Source organism: Ranitomeya variabilis, chromosome 1, assembly GCF_051348905.1.
Source record: "Ranitomeya variabilis isolate aRanVar5 chromosome 1, aRanVar5.hap1, whole genome shotgun sequence".
In the NCBI taxonomy this organism is placed as follows: Eukaryota; Metazoa; Chordata; class Amphibia; order Anura; family Dendrobatidae; genus Ranitomeya; species Ranitomeya variabilis.
In genome coordinates this window covers 706,844,911-706,850,538 of record NC_135232.1, presented here as the reverse complement: position 1 = coordinate 706,850,538, position 5,628 = coordinate 706,844,911, and positions in this window count along the sequence as shown.

Here is a 5,628-nt window from a genome sequence, read left to right as displayed (position 1 = left end):
GATTATTCGGGATAATGATATACGAGGGAAAAGGGTCGGGTTTCGACAAGAAGAAGACGAGAATTTATAAGATGTAGATTTCCCAGCTATGTATCAAGAGGGTGACAAGTAGAATTGATCGCCTATGGCAAAAGATTAAATTAGGATAAACTAGGCCCAAATCTCTCAAGTATTAAACTTCAATATTAATGCCGAGACAAATATTTAGTTGTCATAGCATATAGAAAAATGATGCGGCAAGTTATAGTTTGAGAAATGGCTTCTTAATTGTACAGTCTGTGCAGGGACCAGCTATGGCCTGTGTGACAGGAGTGCTAATTATCCATGGGGCAGGTGGGACCAGGGCATAAATTTAGCCAGAGTAATCTGTCAATCACACTCTAAAGAGGTACAAAAGAGGTACAGCAGCAGCTGGGATTCTATTTATTTTTTTTATTATTATTTTGTAATTTTGCAGTTTATCAATTTACGTTAAATTAGTAAAAAAATACCGTAATAATCCTATATCATTATATAAAAAAACTAAAAATGATGACTTTCTCCATTACTTTTTTCTTTTTTTACTATACATTTTACAGCAATTTTTAAAGAGTTCCTATTAAGTTCATAAAAGAAAAAACTTTTTTTAAATTAAAAAATATATATTTTGTATTGTAACAGGTGCAGCCTAATATAAAAATTACATTTGAAGTAATGTACTAAGTTTGCAATAACTTCCAGTTAACCAAGAACCAGACCCTGCTCCCTTCCTCTATAATTGCCACCCTTTACTGTGGATTGTACCCGGTTTCTAAAGTTGCTTGGTGAACTCCTGTGACTTCAACATCCAAGGACTTTTAAGGGCGACTAAGGGTACTGTCACACAGTGCAATTTTCGTCGCTACGACGGCACGATCCGTGACGTCGCAGCGTCGTATGATTATCGCTCCAGCGTCGTAGACTGCGGTCACACTTTGCAATCACGGCGCTGGAGCGATGCCGAAGTCCCCGGGTAACCAGGGTAAACATCGGGTTACTAAGCGCAGGGCCGCGCTTAGTAACCCGATGTTTACCCTGGTTACCAGCGTAAACGTTAAAAAAACAAACAGTACATACTTACATTCCGGTGTCTGTCCCCGGCGTCTCAGCTTCTCTGCACTGTGTAAGCACAGCGGCCGGAAAGCAGAGCGGTGACGTCACCGCTGTGCTCGCTTTCCGGCCGGCAGGCGCTCACACAGTGCAGAGAAGCTGAGACGCCGGGGACAGACACCGGAATGTAAGTATGTACTGTTTGTTTTTTTAACGTTTACGCTGGTAACCAGGGTAAACATCGGGTTACTAAGCGCGGCCCTGCGCTTAGTTACCCGATGTTTACCCTGGTTACAAGCGAACACATCGCTGGATCGCTGTCACACACAACGATCCAGCGATGTCAGCGGGTGATCAAGCGACGAAAGAAAGTTCCAAACGATCTGCTACGACGTACGATTCTCAGCGTGATGTCTGATCGCAGTAGCGTGTCAGACACAGCGATATCGTAACGATATCGCTAGAACGTCACGAATCGTGCCATCGTAGCGATCAAAATTGCACTGTGTGACAGTACCCTAAGACAGCTATGTTTGTCTGAGTATTTAGTAGGCTTTGTATTTAGTTACTGTGTGCTTGTAACTCTAAGCTGGCAATGATTGCTTCCGCAAACACCTGTTTGATTTGGTACTATCTGCATTTGTTTCCTGGCTCAGAACTGCTTATTGTCGCTTCATCTGCTGTAAGCACAATGAACTCTTCTCTGTTGCTGTTCACACTATAAACACTGCTGCAACAGTGTATATATTTTCGCCAAGCAAGTATTCAGTTTTTCTTTTCAAAACGGCTGCCGACGACTAATCTTTTGATTAACCTGTCGTCTGCTGTAAGCATATTAGACTTTTCTCTAGTGCTGTCCACACTACAAACATTGCTGCAACTGTGCATATCTTCTCTACAAATAAGTATTCAGTTTACCTGTTCGCCATTGCTGCCTACCTCCCTGGCTGCTGATAGCATACAACTCTGCCTTTAACCATTTAGTTTCAGTAAGTCCTGGATTATCTGTATATCTACAGTTCCTGTCGGTGTACTTCTACAATCCTATCTCTGTACATTTATGCTCTGTTTGTCTGTCCGCTGTCCTGGATTTCACTGATCCTTACTCTATCCATCAACATTTGCCTTCAGTCCGTGTTGCTCAACCTAACTTATGGCTTAGAGAATCCACCTCACCATGTGAACCCATAACACTTCCTCAAGAAAAAAAGGTTGCATAACTATTTTTTTACTTCACTCATCAATAAAAAGTTATAAAACTAAATTGGGTCATGGGTATCCTAAATGTGTTTTGAGCTGTGCATTTTTTTCTTTGTCTTTTCTGAGTACTCAAAGCATGTCCACTATCTCCTCCGACATATTGCTGTCATCTATACAAAACTCCAAACAAATCACACTTACAAACTGAATCACCATGGAAAGACAGTATGGAGAAATGCCTTGGACCTTTGTGGTCTGCATTCCCTGAAAACCCTCCATTAATTCATTATGGAGGAGAACAAAAAATGGATAATAAGACAAGTTAACTGTCTAGGGATTTTTTATTTATTCTATTTTTTTCCTCCCAGAACCGCAGTTTTTCACAAGGACTTGATTCTACAGGGAAAAAAACGAGTATGTAGTCACCGAGACAGGCCAGCTAAGGCAGAGTCTTTCTCTAGCTTCTGTTCCACACAGCTTGAGGCAAAGAACGTTGTATAGGCCTTGACCCACTAAGGTCATCATTTGTGAAGAATTCTGAGGCCTGACATCTGGTGCTGGCTTTGAGTAAAATCTCCAGGCCTTGACAGCCAAAACAGAGGCCTGTATAAAATAATCCCTCAGCAAGGATCCTAGACTTCAGTGAAAAGGCTAAATGGTCTTCTTTTTGTCTGAATGTCCAAGCTTTATATTCTCGCCTCCTCGTGTAGTAGAGAGTTCATGAAAAAAGTTGTTCCCACAATGCAGAAGCAGCTTACATTCTCACCAAGCAGCACTATCTCTCTATCACCTGCGGACCTTAGATCCATAATTTTTCTTTTTTTTTTTCAAAGTACAACAAGAAGAAAATTCTGCTACATGGAAGGAAACTTTATTTTATCTTCCAGTAGGAAGTCCTTCATTCACATCGGAGCAATATTTATCCTTCACATTACTTGTCCCTTTTGACTGGGGCAACTAAGAAATATCTGGACAATAAGGGTCATTGCCCCCACCCATATCTCCATTATTTTTTCCTTTACTTTACATTTGTTTCCCCCCAATATATTGACGCTTCTATACGGAGGGCTAAAGTTAAAAGCCCTGTAACAGGGTCCGCAATTCTATTCTGTTTACTTTAGATTTTCCTTTATGGCTTTGAAAAGATACTTAGAGGTAAGCAGAGCATAAAAAATGTAATGTGTAAAGAATAGGAAAAATCCTTAGGCCATGTTCACACATTCAGTATTTTACATCAGTATTTGTAAGCCAAAAGCAGGAATGGGTAATAAATACAGAAGTGGTGACGTGTTTCTATTATACTTTTCCTCTGATTGTTCCTCTCCTCATTTTGGCCTACAAATGCTGAGGTAAAATACTGACCAAATACTGAATATATGAACATGGCCTTATACTCACCGCACCGCTCACCTCGCCGCCCCCCCTGCTCCCCACTGTCACGATCCTTGTTGTTTCTTTTGATCCCCAGCCGCACTCGCTGAAATCCTCAGGTTTCTCACACTGAGTTTGGACTTTCAGCTCTGATGAGGCCCAGTAAAGTTCTGCACAAGAGCATGAAAGGTTACGATGTAGTGCCATCACAGCATGCGCCATGACCTTGCACACTCATGAACAAAACCACCTCTGACCTCATAAGAGCCAGATCGCGATCAGTGAGTATCAGAAGATGCGACGATGACTGGATGGGTGATTTTGAGGAGCGGAAAGGCCGGAGAGGTGAGCGGAAAGGTGACTATATGTATTTTTTAACCTTTTGATGGCTCTTTACAAATTAGAAAAAAGGTGGCCATGGTTGAATCGGTGAGAAAGCAAACTACTATCAATCTACTTTTTGGTAAATGCAATTTTTTTTTAGAATTTAATTCCACTCTAACATAGTCACTCATCTTTAGAAATATACTTAGAGGTTCTCTAGTTTTAAGATTTGATGATATGTTAGTGATCCTCAAGGGGAGTCTTATCCATCTGACTGGTCATAACTTAAGTGTACTGCCTATTACCTCTTTATTCTATCCATGGTATCCATGACACAGTGCTCATACCTTGCAACATTGCTTTTGGTAAAACAAAAGCGGGCCACTATCGGGGACCTTTTTTTTCCATTATTGCATGTAAAAATCAATTTAGCAATTGGCTTTCATAAAAGATTTTGCATTATTTGGCTTCTACAGTCTGTGTGTTGCACTATTACTGGCTGCACAATGTGATAACTGAGAATCCTTCAGTGAATAACTGTTTTACCTGTATTTTTCTGAACTCCGCGTATTTATGACCACAGACCACAACAATGTTCAATCCACAGGGAAACAAAGATCTTCTAAAAGTCAAACAGTGCAAACTGTTTAATGAAACTCACTGGCAAAAATTAGTTTTAGTCCATGTAAGAAACAAAAAATATCGTTCCCAAAGGTGGACATTCCAAATCTTGACAATCCTGACTGGGAATGCCCCAAACTAGGCAGGACGGCTAACTTTCGATTCAGATTTACAAAATTGTTTCCCTCTTTTGGTCTTGGATTGTTTCCAACAAGTCTGAAGAGTGCCATCAAATTTAAGAATATACTGTTTCCATTCCCCTATGCCTGGCACCCAGAATCGGAGTTACTAGAGGCATTTAAAGATTTTGCATTGGTCCAACCAAATTTGATTTCAGGTCATATAGCTTTTGATGGCATCCTTTCTTCAAAAACAACGGCCGGGCAACATCAAACTTCCCATAAAATGGTATAAATTCACCTTACAACATGTCCATTAAACAGAATAAAAAATCCCGCTTGCTTTTACAGATAAACACTGTTCTCGGTGATTATTCATTAGCCGGCTAATGAGCAATTACATATTCATGTGCTCTTTACTTTCTATGCATATCATTAAGAGTTATTAAAATGACAAATGTTTCATTATTTGGCAAAAGAGAAGCTTTTCTTATGTTCGTTGCTGAGAACCCGGCTGAAACCGAACGACCAGTGGAGTCTCAGATGATGTCACTAAGTGATGCTATTTGTGTCTATGATAATGGAATCCCCCACAGCAGACAGGAGAGAGGTCAAAGGTCTTCTGATAAGCCCCTTAACATTGGAAGGCCGTTTAGAAAGGCAGACACTATTATGATTGAGGCGGACAAGCTTGTTTATAAGCATTGTTAAGGATTGTCAATAACGCTTTCTGCTAATTCAACAGTCACTGTGGGCTCCATGTATATAACCAATTACGCATATGAATATTAACTATGTTTTCCTGACAAGCCTTTTAAATAGATTCTCATATTATTTTTTATGGGCTCGAAAATAATATCTGCATGCCTCCTCCCTCAAAAAACATGTGAAAAACATATTTAAAGGAGAACTTTCACTTGATTGT